At 39.4% G+C, this 18,825-nt stretch overlaps 1 long non-coding RNA gene across 1 annotated transcript; it reads right to left on the bottom strand.

Moving 5' to 3' along the window:
- Positions 1-2,218: 2,218 nt before the first annotated feature.
- On the bottom strand, positions 2,219-16,262 carry LOC119502560. The gene is made up of 3 exons (XR_005210100.1): positions 16,089-16,262; positions 8,084-8,088; positions 2,219-2,229 (listed from the first exon to the last, which is right to left on the bottom strand). It is a non-coding gene; the product is annotated as an uncharacterized LOC119502560 (long non-coding RNA).
- Between the last annotated feature and the right edge of the window lie 2,563 nt (positions 16,263-18,825).

Raw genomic sequence — 18,825 nt, 5'->3', positions numbered from 1 at the left:
TTTTTCTTCAGGTTTGCAGTGGAGAGCACGTTCTCTGTAAAACATCCCAGGAGGGAGTGAGTTCCCATCCTGAATGCTGCTAACGCCAAGGTTAGACTCTATTTAAATCCTGCCTGTTGAGGGCAGTTCAGAATAAATGGCTTTGTGCTTGAGATGCTGTTCACACCACACAAGAGAGGAGACACAAGAGGAAGAGGAAGAGTACAATGCTCCTTTCTCTCATTCATTCAGGAAAGTTATTTCTGGCAGAAACCTTGTGTCCTCTGGTTTTGAATACAATTTTAGGTTGCCTCAATATCTGACAAGAAGCCAAAAACTATGAATGTGCACTTTCCTGGTCAAATAAACGAAACAACTAAATAAACAAAATCCCTATAAACAAGAGGTAGACCGATTATTGCCGCTGATTGATATGACGTTTTACAAACCATCGTTATCGCTGGGACTGGGCTCAAATAGTGGCCGATGGCTGCAGAGCCGCCACCAGTCAGACTAGAAACCTCTTCACAAAATAATACACAATTATGAGCCATTTTTGGTAATCTGTTCTCTTTTATCTTCCAAGAAATGACCCCCCTAAAACACCCTTCTGGTTAAAATAGCCAATGCAAATTGATATATATGGCAAATTCCATTATTTTCACTGAAAGGTAAGAAGCCTCTAACCTCTTCAGCCCAGCGTATTATTATTGGCATACCTTGACATAAAATGCATATGATATGAACTTTAGAGCTGCAACTATTTTCATTCATCATTTTCATTATCGATTAATCTGCCAATTATTTTCTTGACCGTTTGATTGATGAAATGTCAAAAAAAAGTGAAACATGTCCATCAGATTTTCCCAAAACCCAAAGTGACGTCTTCAAATTGCTTGTTTTGTACAACCAACCGTTCAAACCCCAAATTATTTGCTAACATTTAAGACAAAGAAAAGCAGCAAATCCTCACATTTGAGAATCTGGAACCAGCTAATGTTGAAAAATAACTTGATTAATCGACTAATCGGTGCAGCTCTAACTAACATTATGTCAACAATTTTAAAAAGTAAAATATTCCCAAATAGCAGAGGAGCAATAAAAGTGTCCACTTTAGTCTGCACACAGCAATCCAATGGCCAAGTGTAGCCTCTTTTGATATTATAATCATGTTTTGTTGCAGTCTGTGGTGTCACGACAGTGTGTAAATAGAGCAGACACCTCTGTAAATGGAGCAGACACTCCCATCTCTGTAATTTCAAAGACTGATTAGGGATCTGTTATCTCATGTGAATTGGCCATTAACATTACAGATGTCCTGCGATAGAAATTACTTTGAGGACAATCTCCCTGACGACCCAATCTGTTTAAAGAGGGCTTCAGATCATTATGAAGAGTTGTGTCATAGTCGTGTGTTTATGTTGTTGTGTTGCTTTGTTTCCTGACTGCAGCATCATGGTTGAACCCATTAATCTTCTGGAGTGTGGTAATGAATGCAGCCTTGCCGGTCTTTACTGTTTGATGTTGAAATAATTAGAGGACGACGACGCCTAAAGTTCATGAGGCTTATTAAAATCATGATATCGAGTACATAGGAACCAACGCACTACAGGTCTCATGAATGCTGACACTTTGGCACTGCTGGCATTTCGTCAGAGCGACGCGTTCCAATCTGGAGAGAGTACGGGTGTTGCGGAGGAGCCGGTGTGACGGCCGCCGCGCCCCATTCAGCTGCTGAAGGAAGCCTGATGAACTAAATGGGCTTCGGGCTTCTGTTACTCGGCTGATCTGTTGTTGAGAGTGAAAAGCAGCAGAGGTGAGAGGGCTTGCAACGAGTGCAACCGAGTTCAAATCCAGAGCTTAGAAAAGAGTTTCAGCATGAATTAATGCCACTGTGCTGGAGGGAATATAATATAAATGGTTTTCATGAGGGCTGAAAAGGTCACTGCACCAAAATGTGGGCCAGCTGTGTGATGTTGAAACAACCTAGAGTGGTAATTTCCTGAGAGACATTGTACTCAAATACAATGTGAATGTCCAGATAGTAAACATCATCGTATATTGGCAGATTTGAAATGTAACTCAGAAGGCTTAAAGGTCCCAGGAAATGGAAAACGTCTTTTCTGTAGTGTAACCCTGCAGCCCTGGGTGTATCATTACACACATGTCAAAAAATGCCTGTTTTTTTATATCAAACTTTTTTTCCTTTCCCATGACAGTTTTTTTTTTCTTTCAGTGACTCATTTTGCACTCTGGGACCAGTAAGATGTGGTTATAGATTTTAGGGTGACCTGCAGGTCCAGGGTTTCCACCAGCGGACTTCTTTAAGGAATAACTCAAGAGAGAGATTGACAGAGATTAACTTACAGGATAGGAAAGAGCAGGCTCTACTTTCTGAGGAAACTCAGATTCTTTGACATGTGCAAAAAGGTGTTGCAGATCTTTTACCAGTCTGTTGTTGCAAGAACAATCTTTTTTGTTGTTATGTGCATCAGAGCCGGCTCTGTACTGGGAACCACCCTGGAGCCGTCAGAGGTGGTTGTGGTGAAGAGGATGATGCATCATGGAAAACACCTCACATCCTCTTTCTTTCTTATTTTCTTTCTTTCTCAATTCAGTTGTTTTGTTTACCTTTGTGTATAAAGAGTGAGCTTGTGTGCCGCACAGTTCCAAATATTCACATCTGGGAGCTGCCCAAGAGAACTATTGCCTTCTTGTGTCGACTTTAGACCAATTAGCAGCTCCACTGGAGCAGTTAGTGATATTAATACTTTGCTCAAGGGCACTTTGACAGTTGTCACTGAGGAAGAGGAGAGCTCGTCTCGCTCAATTTTTTTTACTGGGCGGTGTGGGGATTCATGTTTGTAACCTTCTCTAGCCTGTAGCTTCCTGCTGCCTCCATATTTATTGTAGAATATTTGGGACATTTGGCGAAAATGTCAAAAATGAGCATGAAAAAAGGGATTTGTTATAATGCTTCAAGCTATAGAGTACTTCACTGTAAAACAAACATAAGCTCTTATATTTTGCAAAGACATTTCTAAGATCACACTTACAGTATTTCAGTTGTCATGATCGCAATGAAAGGAGAAAAAAAAATGAGGTTGAATGTTGAATGTTATGCCATCTTTTCCATCTTCTTGTTGGCTGGTCTTGGCTGTCACTCCTCCCATCTACTCAGTCAGGTTTAAAGCAGAGAGCTGACACTAAGAGTAAGTAGTGCCACTCAAGCTGTCATTTCAGTGAGAGAAGTTAGTGCAGTCTGCCACTCAGTGTCGAGTGGTTAAACTTAGCTCGGCTTTTTAGTTTTCAATTTTAAACAAAGTCTATACAACCCATAAATTACACTTTACAGAAAAAATGAAACATTACAAAAGATGCACAGCCTTGAAAAACAAATTAATAAGAAGACACACAATAACACTGTTATTTCAGGTTGTTGTGTCCTGTGTACACTTACTACACTTTATAGTTTATTCTTCCTTAATCACTTTACCATTGGTACCTTGTGTATCCGGATATAACGATTACTTAAATTTCGGGCTGTCAAAGTTAACGCGATAATAACGCCTTAATGCAAATTTGTTTTTGTTCTCATTTCTTTAACGCAATACTGGCATCATATCAAACTAGAAAACCTAAGGAATCCATTGGATGGCCATTTCCAAGGGGTCCCTTGACCTCTGACCTCAAGATATGTGAATGTAAATGGGTTCTATGGGTACCCACGAGTCTCCCCTTTACAGACATGCCCACTTTATGATAATCACATGCAGTTTGGGGCAAGTCATAGTCAAGTCAGCACACTGACACACTGACAGCTGTTGTTGCCTGTTGGGCTGCAGTTTGCCATGTTATGATTTGAGCATATTTTTATGCTAAATGCAGTACCTGTGAGGGTTTCTGGACAATATTTGCCATTGTTTTGTGTTGTTAATTGATTTCTAATAATAAATATATACATACATTTGCATAAAGAAAGCATATTTGCCCACTCTACTTGGTACATTTTGAACAGATTAAAAATGTGTGATTAAATTGCGATTAATCATGATTAATCATGATTAATAATGGACAGTGCGATTAATCGCGATTAAATATTTGAATTGATTGACAGCCCTACTTAAATTATTTGTTTTAAAAGACAAACTTTTCAAAAAGGCTTGAAATCAAGACAACCAAAGCAAAAAATGTTACGAGTTTGTAAGGTGAATTCTTTGAAGGAATATTCATGATGAAAATGTTAATTTCCTCCAGTGGGAGTCAGGTGATTGACAGCATAGTAGTGAGAGAATAATGTAACACCTGCAGTGAGACACAAACCGCTATGAAGTAGAACAGAAAATCTCACAAAAGGAAATTATATACTGTATTTTGTGAATTGTCTGTTCAATTACTCTTCATTTCAATTGTTCAGTTAGCACTGACAGGTAGTGAATTGCTAGATGGTCTGAAAGCTTTCATAGCCCACCTGTAGCTCGGCTATTATTTTATTAGGGCCCGAGATTCGACCAGGCGGTCAGCGAAGGCCATATTGAAACTGAAAGAACTATTATTGTCTCAAATGAAAGCACTCAGTAGAGTTCCTATTTCAATGGGCCTGGTCATGTCAATGGGCTTCCTACCTGTACCCCTGACGCGCGGGAAGGTGCGAGGGCCCAATCATTACTGCGTCAGCATTATCAAATACGTGGTTTGGTTTCACGAAAATGACAACAAAAACTTCTTGTTATGGACATGTTGCTGTCATGGTGAAAAGGAACTATTTACTTCCAGTAGGAGACAGAAAAAGAATTGTCTCCAGCTTCAAAATCGCATGTTTTCATCAATCATCCACCCCACCCTCCTCTCTAACTGTTTTTGTGGTGGTGTATCAACGTCAAGTCTTTCCTTCCACCTTTGCCCCTAAACATAAACATGTGGGGTTTTAAGAAATAACCAATACTGCTGTTTCTCTGGAACAAAAGAGTTCACTTGTCAGGACGACACCAAACTTAAATTGGTTTAAACAAACAACGAAAGTCTTATGAGGACAATCTCCATCTGAACATACATCTATAAGATACACAATGTTTATTAAAGAAAAGACAAGATGTAGTTTTCTATGTGAACAGCATTCAGTCAAATCACTGTATAGGTGAGTGAGTCTGTGGTTCTTTAGGATCTCTGAAGTGGTGACCTGAGGTCATCAGCTCAAATATGAGAATCAGACAACCTTGTATTTTTTACTCCCAGTGAGTTTTTATATCAAGCTTCCAAGCCAAACTTTACAAGAAGGTTAAAACTGATTCGACGAAACAAGGTCATCATTTTACCACATGCGCTAAAGCAGTTTATTTTGCGCAGAGAAAAGTAAACACTGCTGTGCCTTATCACAGATCTGCTCGGGTATTTGTCTCAAAGCAAGCCACATCCACCACTGCTCCCATATATCCACCAATTCAATATCCTGGCCTTTTATTATAGTGGGTGTTAGATTATGGTACAAGAGCACAAGGGAGACGTGGGAAGTGACCACAAAGCAAAAGGAACAAATCAGAGAGTCTGTAAATAGACAAGTGAGAACTGGTTCATGTCAGACAGTCAGATAACAACTGTGAATCTTTAAAACTGCCCGTGGATGTTATGGGGAGAGAAAATATATCATTCCTCTGCTTCGAACAATAGCTTTTTTAGCCATATTTGTTCGCAGACATCTGTCCAAGACATGGACTCTATCGAAGACCATCCGACATACTGACAGTCACAGTGTAATCCCTCACAAGGAACATTTTCACAAGTGCAGTTTTAGAGGGTGGGTGGACACGCTCAATGTTGTGAGAAATGTGCTTTTATGTTTCTAACGGCCTTTCATTATAAAGTCATAAGTACTTTGACCATCTTGTTAGGCAACATGCTGTGTGATACTAAGCTGTATATGAATCCCCTGTAGATCAGAGCCACATGTAGTTATGCATTTCTTGTAATTGCATTCTCATTTGCAATAAAAACGACTTGCATATTTATTGAGATTCATTAACACTAAGCCCTTCAAATCTTTCAGATGTTCAACCTTTTAAGATGTTGCTATAAATGTGAAAACATGTTATTTCTACATTACTTTTTTTTTTTTAAAGTTATTTTTTTGGGGGCATTTTTCCATTTTTTTTGAGGACAGTGGATAGAGTCTTGAAAGGGGGGAGAGAGAGAGTGGATGCGGAAAGGGCCACAGGCCGGATTCGAATCCGGGCCGCCGCGGTCAGGACCAAGCCTTGATACATGGACGCCCGCTCTACCACCTGAGCTAACCCAGGCGCCCATTTCTGCATTACTTTTAATGCTTGCAAATAAGAATGTCACGAGAACCGATACTTCGGTACCAAATCAATGCCAAAATTCTGAAAACGTGTTTTTCTACAGTACTGCAGGTGCCGTAGGTATACCGTCAGGGCTTAAGACTAACAGTGTCCCATTGTCCTGGGGACGATAGAAAATGTGTTTGGGACGCAGTAAACTCATTATCAACGCGTCCAGGATAATGCTACATTGCGAACTAGACATCAGTGTTGAAATCGGCAGGATGAGAGCTAGTTAATGTTAGCTCCATGCTGGAATGTGCTGCTTACCGGCTAACGTTAACTAGCGATCGTCCTGCCGATTTCAATACGTGAGGTGTTGAAATCATTGATTTACATTATGATGGTTGATGGCTTTTCAGTAAAAATGACTATTGGGCTAAGGTAAATTATAACGTCATCATGATGTGTTCAAATGAACTTGTAAAATGTAGTTTTTGGCAAGAAACTTGAATAAATACAGTTGTTTGAAGGAGATGTTTTCCCAGAAATATAGAATAGATAGTAGAGGGAATAATGACCTGTTTAACTTTGCTTTACCACTTTAACAGTGGTATCAAGTTGGTATCGAGAATTGTGGAATTTCACTGGTATTGTTATCGACTACTAAATTTCTGGTATCATGGCATCCCTATTTACAAAGAGAGTTTGTCTCTTTCCAAACTATTTCAGATGTTGAAGACAGTTTCTTTTCAGTACATTTAAGTTCTAAATCCATCATATTAATGATTATTTATTGTTTGCATTTCTATGCGGATGATATGCCATATGCCAAAGGAGTTATTAAAGACCGTGGCCAAATCTATAAAATGGATTATTTTGCAGTTGAGTCAGAATTTGCTGAGGCAAAGTTTGTTGAAGGAAACCATCAAGCAAACTGAGAAGACATTTGGAGAGTTTGCAGCCAAGCATTCATCTTGTCTTAGCAGAAGCTGTATAAAATGGCTGACACATTGCCAGTGTGCTAAACCATGACTAAACAATATAGGACCTGGTTTCTATGAGCCTGTTTTGAAGCTATGAGACTATGTTTATGGCTGCCCACCAGGGCTTGAAATTAGCACCTGCCCACCTTCCAAGTAGGTTTAAAAATTCATCAAAGCCAGTAGTGTCATCAGGTTACCAGCCAACTTGGCAGGTGATGAATATAGGTGCAAACACGGTGACCAAAACAAAGTACACTATGCACAAAGCAGCTGAAGTGAAATATAAGGTGCAGAGTGTGGCGATAAATCATCGTCTTGAGGTGGGATGCCATCCCCCTTGTTAGCAAAATGCGTTTCGGGTGATTGGCTTGCAATCGGATAGTGCTTGATCACATGAGTACAGGTGTAAATGCTCCCAAAACGGCCAAACCACCTCCGGAGGTGGTCAGGGACGCATTGTGACCACATTGAACACAAGTGTAAATGCAGTTGTGTTTTCAATCCACATACAACAACAATGTGGGCGGAAATATGTAATGCTAGGGCTGTCCCAAGTACAATTTCTTTGGCTCTGGAGCTTCGGTAGTAATCGACAGTGAATATTCAAAGCTTCGGCCGGGTGTGTGTGTGTGTGTGGGAGGGCAGGACTCAACCTGCAGTGCGCTCTCAGAGCTCTTCCAGTCACTGGATCGTTGTGACCAGAGAGATCAGAGAGTCTGCGCTCAGCATCTCCTCTCCTCATCTCTCTGTGTGTGCGATAGTTGACGTTCCTCAAAGTCACGTTTGCGGTCCCTCTCCCCCTTAACCGCATCATTTTGAGGCTAATGTGTCCACACATTAAACACCGCCTCTCAGGCAGTGCCCTGCTGCAAGACCGTGCGTAGTGCAGCCTCCGGAGGCTTCTTCTCAGCTCTTTCAGACAGAACAATCGGCTCCACTGGATACACATATTAACACCAGGTTTAAATGTAATCAGGTTAAATCATATCTAGTTAAAGTCTGGATATGAGACACATTTTAATGCCATGTGTAATGGGGGTCATTGATCCTTATTCTTACCCTATCTGACTGAGGTTTGTGCAAGTTAGTAGCCTCCACCGGGCACAGCTGTGCCGCTTTCCGTCGACCACGTGGTCACCGGAGCTGATCACGGCCACTCCAGACAATGCGTGTGAACCCGCCAGACACGACGCAGCACCTTTCAGAAGCAGCTCTCTCTGTGCCGTGTATTGATAAATCCATGGCGCTGTCCGTGTTGCTGAAGTAGCGAGTTCTCCTCTGAGTCCCGCCCTTGTTAACAAATAGCCTTCTGACTATAGGTATTGCAACCTGAGCAGATTCCGCAAATCTATCTTACTGTGAGAAACATAATTATTTTCTGGATTCATAGTATGTAACAGTGATAAGACCTCTCCATCAGAGCTATATGGCGCTATCTGAAATTAATCAACACCCCTCGAGTCATTCAGAATCGAGTATTCATTGCGGCCTTGGTATGAAAGTGTAATGAAATTTATTAGATCTAAAATGGGTGTGACCCTATAATAATAATACCAGAGTTATTGAGTTTTTTTTGCACATCTCAGAGGACAGAAATGGCTTTTTTATCCTCCACAGACATTTTTAGCTCTATTCACTGCTGCGCCAGAGGCTTTGATCTGAGATGCATTTTTCCTAATATCTTTTGCCTGCACGGTGCATTTGAAACATTTAGGAAATTTAGGTTTCTCAGATGTTGGTCACAGTCTGCAAATATGAACATGAAGTCAGTTTTGCTATTTTAGTGTCTGCAAGTGTACTGTGCTGCAGATGAAAATTCCTTTTAGTAGCTGCGTATCACCAACTTAAGTAGGCAACGGAGTGGATGAATACAGAAGCTGGAAAGAAAGCATCACATTTTGATCCTCAGTCCACCTACACTTTTTTTTTAAAAGACTGTTGCCAGGAGCCAAATTATGAAACTGTTCAGAGAACTGACGGAAACGACAAAGCTGTCAAGGCCTCTTAGCAACTGTTGCACTGACCTGAACAATGAGTTAAAGGCAAATTAGTTTTCCATGGTTCTGTTTTGGAGACAGCTGACATAAATAAGGAGGATTTAGTCAATAACTGCACATCATATTAGCAGAAGACCCAACTCTCAGTGTCAGTGTTATTAATTAGTGCTGGGAGTTTATTGGCGAGAGCTGTGCTCAGGTATTTCAGTTGTTTTCATTATGCAGTCTGGTTAAACTCGTCTGATTAAAATGCAGCACATGTGTTTGATCTGTAACTTTGCTTAATGGTTTTAGATATAAGATATTATTGCACGTCAGAGTAGACACTGATATCGTGATAACACTATTCCCCATACTAATTACTCACCGCAATTACTGTAAACACTTTGGGTTATATGTTGAACATAAGAGTAATTACAATTCCCCATACTAATTACTCAGCGTAATTACTGTAAACAGTTTGGGTTATATGTTGAACATAAGACAGTCCAAGAAAGTTTCCGTGTGAAGTTTGCAGGTTCTGCTCATGTTTGTGTGGGTTTCCTCTTAGTAGACCTGCAAGTCAGAGTTGCAGACTCCGATCAATCTTCTTGCCCACAGATGTGAAGTTGGAGTATTTGTCTTTGTTAGCTCTGTCACAGACTGACAATGCGTGGAGAGTGTTTCCATCCTTTTGCCCACTTTGTACCAGTTGTAGCCTGCAGTAGGTACAGACTTCTGTCAACCTGAATACAGGTGGGAAGGAATATCCTGAATTCTTGTTTTGCCTTTTGACATTTTTTTTTTTCAAAAATCTGTGTATCTGTATTTGACTTTTTACTGTATTTGTAAATAGATAGATTTGTACTACTTTTAAAGCAGGAAACACACCAGTTATTTAATTCAAAACTTGAAAAAGTTTTACAAGTTGCAAGAATATCATAAACTTTGTCTTTATTTTACTTTCTGTGATGTTGCGAGAATGAATTAATGAAAAAGAAGGAAAGAGACTCATTAATGTTCTGCTTGACTGTTTGGTGGAGCACATTTTGAGTCATTAAATCTTATTGAAAATGTGTTGAACTTAACTCAACCTGGTTGGGTCATCTCTACCGCTCGGTTTAGGTATGTTATGCTAAAAAAATCCACTAAATGCCGCTGTGTCTTTAAATAGCATGCCTTTTCAGTCCGCCTCCTTACAGGATGTTCGCAACAAAAAAGTCATTCCAGATATGAGGACTCGGTTTGGTCTAATGTTAAAGGTAGGCATATTTTTTCATCATATCATAGTTTCAGAGGTCTTACTGAACAGAATTATGTAACTTTAAGTCTAATAAAGGGCATATGATTTTCTAAAAACAAGCTCTGCCAAATGGTTCAATTGTCCTTTTACAGAAAAGGTATTACAGCTAATAATGTAATTAAAATGTACTATTTGCCATGAAATAAAAAAGTTAATTCGTTGTTGTTAATTTCATACATTTAATGTTATTCCATTATATATTTGTTGAAATAATTTGATAATTCAGATTTCTTTACTGTCTAAAAACCGATCGACCGAATGGTTGAATTGTCATTTAGCGGTAAAAGTAGTGATGGTAAGATACTACATTTACAAACATATGAACATTCACTGTTGTTAATGTAATTTTTTAATATCATATATTTAAATTTATTCCATTATATATTTCATGAAAAAATTATATAATGTATATATATATATTATATGTTTTGAAAGTATCCTACTGTAAATACGTATGGTAGAATATCTAGAATAAATACATGGAAATAATACTAGTACTGGTAATACTACTAATTGCATGGTGACAATTTGACATATGTTGGTATACTAACCTATTACTAGCATATTAACAATACATGATTTGTATTTTACTTTTATCATGAAGCGACATCTCAACTGTTTGGTAGAGACAAAAATGAAAAGAGAATTTTTTCTCCATTTCTTTTTCTTAAAGAGAACATTAAAGGGTTAAGGACAATATGTCTTAACAAAATAGAGGTTAAAATATAATACAGATTGCCAGACATGCTCAATTAGTATCACTTCTGTTTAGTTTGGATGATACAAGTGGTAGAACACGTATCTTTCATGCTGTTATGTCTTCTAGCAGGTACACTGGGGAAAACAGAGTGGCTTTGACTCTAATGATTCCTGACAATTTATCCGATGCTCTTCATTTGCTTTACTAATAAGCATATGTCAGCTGTTTGTGAGTCTCATAATGGGTGAAACATCTAGCAAGGGCAACGTTCATTTGTGCCGTATCAACGGATATTTATGTTTTAAACACATCAAACTGATGTTACTGCTGTTTATTAATCCCTTCACTGCAACAAACACCGCATGTTGAAACTCCACTTTGACTTATGAGTTAAACCTTTTACCTTACCCAGCTTTTGAATTGGGACATTTTTACCTTTTCCCATCATGAATATACTTTGAGTTAGAGGGGAAGACATCATAGCTGGAGATACATAAAGATCTACGGGACCAACACCTTTATTTTGATAGATCTACAATGATTGTATCACAGCCACATCTGCTAGATGGACTAATGAGTCATGTATACTAAATGGAAACACAATGTATAACTTGAAAGGAAAGCCTGGAGACTTTAAACAGATGTGTGGTGGTTTTCTAACATTCCTGGAGAGTCCACAACATAGTGCTCCTTTTATATTCAAATAAGGCTTAGATCCAGCTGTCATATGTGAGTCAGACATGTTTCTTTTATAGTCTTTTTATCCTGCTCTTTCAACTGAATTGATACACAAGGGCTGTTATTTATTCCCTCTCTGCAACTATCTTGTTTTATGTTTTTCTTTTTTTCTATTAAAATATATATATATATAAAATACTATTCTTGTGAATGCAATATCTCAGGAACTCCTGGAGAGAATTTCTTCAAATTTGGCACAAACGTCCACTTAGATTTTGGTGGTCACGGCCCCTAGACACAGATGTGTAATAGGATAAAATAATGAAGTGAGGACGTTTTGGACAGACATGGATGTGAACTGCATCTTGACTGGCTGGTAGAAGCATGCATCCACAAGGCGATAATTCTAGTTTATTCCACTTTCTTTGAATAGGTACATACACTGAAGAAATTAGCGGTCGGACCTGAAGGGGTGGGTTGGATGTGTGTGAGGAATAGGGGGTGCAGGCTATGAGAGGTGAGGGGTTGGTGGTGGTGGGAGGGAGGAAGGGTTGGGCTGGTCTGGCATCTGTGATTATATTGTTGTTCATTATTGCTGAAAAAAAATAACTATAATGATTATGGCATTCAAGGAAGGTAGGGGACATTCGACGTGTTATTTAAAATGATGGATTATGATAGCCAAGGCAACCGTCTAAGATTTTTAATGACTAGATGGAAACCATGGAACCTGGAGGTAAAGTAAACCTGTAGAAGGTCAGACCCTAGCTTCTGACTGGGGCAATTGAAAATTAAAGCTTAGCTAAGTGTCTGATTTTGCACAAGAAGCCAGTGTATTTCACAACATTTAAAAATATGACTGGAAAATTTCAAATAGCCCAGCGCAAGGTAAACAGACTCGGCTGAACAAGACAGATTATCCACAGGGAAATACTGTATGCAAGAGCCTCTAGTCAAAGCAGGTCATTGAAGAAAGTGTAAACCTGAGACGGATGATCTGCTGTCCTGCGAGTGCACCATGCAGCGAAGGAGTCTGACAGAGTTTTAATACATACTGTACACAAACCAAATCTGAGCTCAGAACTGACCAAGCGTATAGTGGTAGGAGTAGAGGGGGCAGTGGATGATGGGTTCATTCCTCAACCTCTGTGGATGACACTGTGTCTAAAGAACTGGTACAATAATCAGAGACTTTCACATTGCTTTATTGATTGTTGATGTAAAATGACATGACTTTTAACTATCTAAATGTATTTTGGCATATCTATTAAGGCTGGGATTAAGATAACTGTAACATGGTTTACACAAGATCGATGGCAAATTCAGGGTCTGAAAAGTGAAGCCAATGCTGAAGTGCCTTTAACTTGCATTCTTTCTAATAGCCAGCAGGGGGTGACTCCTCTGGTTGCAAAAAGAAGTCTGATTATATAGAAGTCTATGAGAAAATGAGCCTACTTCTCACTTGATTTATTCCCTCAGTAAACATTGTAAACATGAGTTTATGGTCTCAATCGTTAGTTTCCAGTCTTCTTCAATACAGCATGATGTTCATTTAGTAAATTATGGTCCCATTTAGAGTCAAATAGACCATAAAGCAGGGTATGCTTTAGGGCGTGGCTACCTTGTGATTGACAGGTTGCTACCACGGCGTTGTCCGGTCTGGGTGTCGTTCGCGTCTTCGTCTTACAATTTAAACCCTTTCACAGTGTGTTTTCAGTTCATGAAAGTTAATATTAACATTTTGGTCACCTAAAAATGTCTTATTCAGCGTTTGGTTGTATTTGGGTCCACCCTCTCGTATCACTTCTGGTTGCAAAAACCAAGATGGCAACGGTCAAAATACTGAACTCGAGGCTTCAAAACGGCAGTCCACAAACCAATGGGTGATGTCACGGTGACTACGTTCACTTCTTTTATACAGTCTGATAAGGGCCAGTCCAATAATGGCCCCGATAATAGTGGCTAGTAGTTTGTTTTGTTCAAACAGAGTCTAAAACCCCAATATATTCAATTCAATGCAATATAAAACAGAGAAAAGCAGAAGAAACACATTTGAAAGGCCTGAACCAGCATATGTTTGGCATTTTTGCTTGATAAATGACAAATGATTAATCAATCATCAAAATTGTTTGAGATTAACTTTCTGTCGACTAATCGATGCTACATTAATGTGCTCACGAAACGTAATGGGAATCTGCCCATTATATTATGAATAATCTTGATCCTGAGGGTCGTGCTTATTGACTTTCCAAATTGTAGCCTGAACGAGCTCAATACATTTCATGATAACTGAAGGTTTTGGATGGTGGCGGTGGAGGAAAGGTCATCGGTCATTCAGGGCAAAAATTGATTAAACAGAACAATCAGATTATTTTCCACTTGGTCATCCTTTCTGCAACTCTCCTGACTGGTCTCGCTGCTCTGTCCAGCTGTTTCTGAACAGGCAAATCAAGATCAATCTGTAGAGTCGGACACGCTACTGTCTGCACTACTTCACAATAAAGAAGTATTGGCATGCTGTCGGTGAATATATCCCATTACAGCTGGATACCTGATCCACTCACTCAGCTGGCCTGAAAAACAGGGAGGAACATAAAGAAAGGATCATTCAGAAGGATTGGGATCTATCACTCAGACTGGACAAACACATATACAGGACCTAGACGGGATAGGCTTCTCCAGTGAAAAACACTCTTTTTTCATAACAGTAGTAGTCTTCTGTTTAGTTATTAGAGACTGTTTTTCCTTCACTTGTTGTTGGGGGACATTAGGGACACAGGGGACAGCAGAGAGCAGGTGGATCTAATTGTCATAATCACATCCTGGCACCAATGACATTGAATAGTTTTAGTGTTTAGATTGTTATTCTCATTTTCTTATTTACGTGACATAACTGCTGAAAAGAGCAACGTTTGCCATTAACTGAACTTGTTCAATACTTCTCTCTACACACCTTTTCTCAAAAAGCAGGAAAAGCACCGGTGTAACTAATAATAATAATGATGGCTCTGTTAGATTTAGGTGTCCCAGTCTTCCATGCCCTTGAGCCAGCCTGCACAATACCAGGAAATTGGAACTAGAGTACCTAAATGGAATTGAGCTGTAATTAATGTCATTAGTTACTGTCTAGAAATGTCTAGAAAGGTATATTCACCGGCTGTATTGTAGCTGGAATTGCATTTGGTCAAGCATTACAGAAAACATTATATTTCAAAGAACTCTTGGGAGTTGTAATCAACTTCTTTGCGGAAATGTTTATATACAAAGACTTGTACCTTTGACTTGTTATCAAAGAACCAGATAACCTTAACAACCCACAGTTGTTAATCTTAAAGACTGATGATTCAACCCGACGGTGAGCCAGCATTCACACTATCAGGAATGGAATACAGCATTGATTTTATCATTTACACTTGTGTTTTTCCTACTGCTACATGTCAAAATGTCTTCAATGAAAAAAGGCAGTGAAACAGTGATCCAATAATGTGCTGCATATGTTTACAGAGATTTTAAAGAGTTGCTGACTGATTGGCATCAGGCAGTCCCAAGAAATGTTTAGCCTGCAGCTCCTACTACTACTACTAACAATACTATATTATATTGCAATTCAATTAATGCAATTGTATAACTACAGTGTTAATAAATGTTCAACTCTTCCCCAAACAAAATAATTAGACGTGGCAAAAACACTCAGAAATACCACTGCAAATAGCATTGCCAATTTTAACATATTTTCAAAACTTGCTTACTTTCAGTATGTGAGTTAACGCTCCCATCAATGACCTGGTGCTCATGGTTTGTCTACCTTCCTGTCCAGAGGAGCTTTTTTAGGGGGGAGAATGTTCTTAAACAAAAAGAAACATAGTGGATCATCCTGGGTTGTTGTCATCTGACTTTTGCCGGGTTTCCACCAAAAGTTCTGCAGACTTTTAGTGCCTGGAACTACTTTTCAAGGAACTAAAAGTTGGATGTTGACGTTTGCACGGACGGTGGCTTTAGTGGTCAAACAACCCTCTTTTGCCTTTTGACGGATGTGAAAAAACGCAGAAATTGAACGTGTTCCGAAAACATTAATGACGGACTAAAGTTTTGGAATCGGTGTATGAATGTGATTGACACAACACAAGGTTGTATTTATTTTTGAACGTGCGACAATTTTGGAAGAAAAATACGGCCTTGGTTTGCAAAGACCTTTAGCAAGACGAGTAAAAGCTTCAACATTCACAAGTTTGGTATTTACTGACATTTTATGTCGTAGAACAAAACATTAAAATCTATTAAGCTTGTGTTAACCACAGACCTTATTTCAGGCATCTAATCAACAGCTCATTCAAAAAATCCATTGACTTCAAGACGAGGAAACCAGAATTGGAAAAACTAATTTCCAGGTTTTAGGACTCATTCCTGCATCACTCTATATGGAAGTTGAGCTATTAGTACTAATTTTCAACCTTGGAAAAAAATCAATGTTGAGATGTGAGCAGGGCCTTGGTTCTTGTATGGTGAAAGAATAAATGAATCTTAAATGGCAGAGCTTATAAATCTATCAGTGGGAGATCTTCACAATGCACTTAAAGCTGAAGTAGGTGAGATTAGAGCAAATATGATAAAAGTTATTTTTATAAAACGGTTGCTATATCGTGACAGTAGTACATGAAACAGGTAACCTGAAAAAAATCATGTGCCTCTGTGTCCGTCCAGTGTCATTTTTTAAAGCCTGAAAACAGAGCCATGAGGAGGTGCAGAAGTCTAGTTATCTCTCAGAACACTTGAGTTACAATATGCTGAAAGGTTATTATGGAGTTTTTTCCCAATGATGCCAAAAATATTCTGCCTACTGCCACTTTAATGTACTGCAGCTCAAGCATTTCCAGATGTTTTAGATGGCTCACACCCACCAGCCTTCCATACCAACTCATTTTACTCAGGATCATGGGGGACTGGAGTCTATCCCAGCATGCACTGGGTGAGAGGGAGGATACACTGCTGGAGAGGTCTCCAGTCTATCGCAGGGCTAATACATACAGACAGACTAACACATTCACACCTACAGGCAATTTAGAGGTTCTTTCACCTGACCTGGACGTCTTTGAACTGTGGGAGGAAACCAGAGCACCCGCAGGAAAAACATGCATACACGCTGAGAACATGCTCAAGACAGACAAAATAAAACTAATTAACTGTGAAACTTGACTTTTGCTCCAATCACTCAAAGACAGGGTGAAAAGTCTTTTAATAATTGCAATTTTCCTGCTTGGATTTCACATCAACATAATTTATTTCTGTTAGAAAAAAAAATCTAGAGCCCTTTTTGTTTAATCAAAACATGAACAGAATGTTGTGATCTCTGTTAACGCTTTTACTAGATGTAATGAATTCATGCATGGCCACCTACAGGAGCTATTTCCGTAGAATTCAGATTTCCCTGCATGCCAAGGGTGTAAAATGAAGAACGAATGAAGAACAAGGCTTAATTTCAGTCACAATGCATACTAACACACCATTCCCTGGTCTGATGCATCTCATTCTCTATTCAGCACGAACGTTGTTGTTAAATAGAATGCAGAGGAGGTTCAGTCCAAATTATCACTTGTTTTTTTTCACACTTCATCCTTCAAGCTAGTTTCTGTTGCAATGACGAAGCAACTTCTTTAGTCCTAAAATGCAAATATACAAAGTGCAATGTCTTCACTGAAGGATAATTTGAGTTTGCTCATTTCATAAGGTTAGAATATTTGGCCTCGGTTGGAGTGCAGTTTGCATGTTCTTCCCTCTAAAATGCCCGTAGGAATGAAGGCGAGGAGAGGCGGAGAGAGACTGGCGAGGGGTAGCGCAGGCCCCCACTGGAATCTGATTGGCCACCCGCGGTGCCAAAAATTTGTACGATAGTCAACGGCGAGAGACAATTTAGTTTTTGATTCTGTTTGAATTGCACCATGAATCACACATATGAAGTTTGTCAATTCAAAACATAATTTTGCAAATCAAGAAAGTCGCAGTTTGTTGTAGACTATCCAAATTCTTCAATTTGCAGACTGTGAAAATAAGTAACTGTGTAAGACTACACACCCAAAAGTTGCATAGTGACGTCTCTCTCGCTGAAGCTACGACGCCTGTGTGTTTCATACTGGGATGTACTCACACCAGCAACGGGTCTGATAGTTCTTTCTCTTCCCGGCTGATAAAAAGACCAGGAGTCGCTGGATAAAACACATCAGGCAAGATAATGTTTCATTTGTACGTGGTCGTAGCTAAGTTAGCTAGCTAGCTAGTGTTGGTGACGTATATTGTGCGAGACGGGAGATGTAGTTCACTGAGCGGTTTCACACAAAACGAAATGATACTACGACAAACCTACGACAAACTGCGACTTTCTTGACTTGCAAAATGATCTATTAAATTGACAGACATCATATGTGTAAATCATGGGATCAAAAAATGATTTGTCTCTCACCGTTGACTACCGTACATATGTTTTTCCGAAATAAGGTCCAATGGGGTCCATCGGAAGGGGCGGGACTGCGTTAACCCAGCAGCTGCTTCATGATGCTAGTTTAGTGTTGGCATGAGCCTCAGATAGCTAAACCGCACAGCCACCAAACAACTCCGAGGAATTTTCACAACTTTATGCTTCAGAGTTCATCAACAGGATTGCCAAAGTGAGGAGAGCGAGGCACGCTGCGACTTTTTTCTTCCTCAGAGGGCAGGGAGGTGCGTTTGTTTTACAGTTTGTGCGGCCCTTTCGAGCAGTCACCAAAGACACCTGTAACTCAGTCTCAATCATTCTACACCAAATAATTTTCTGACAGTTACACCACACATCCCTCGTCTTCTGCATTGATGATTAACATATTTCTAACTGGTTAAGTTGTTAACGGCAATTAACCGATTAAACCGACTAAATTGTTGCAAAATGAATACACCATGA

The sequence above is a fragment of the Sebastes umbrosus genome, chromosome 14 (assembly GCF_015220745.1).
Source record: "Sebastes umbrosus isolate fSebUmb1 chromosome 14, fSebUmb1.pri, whole genome shotgun sequence".
Classification (NCBI taxonomy): domain Eukaryota; kingdom Metazoa; phylum Chordata; class Actinopteri; order Perciformes; family Sebastidae; genus Sebastes; species Sebastes umbrosus.
Note: the sequence above shows the minus strand (reverse complement) of the source record. Positions and strands in the feature narration are given on the sequence as shown.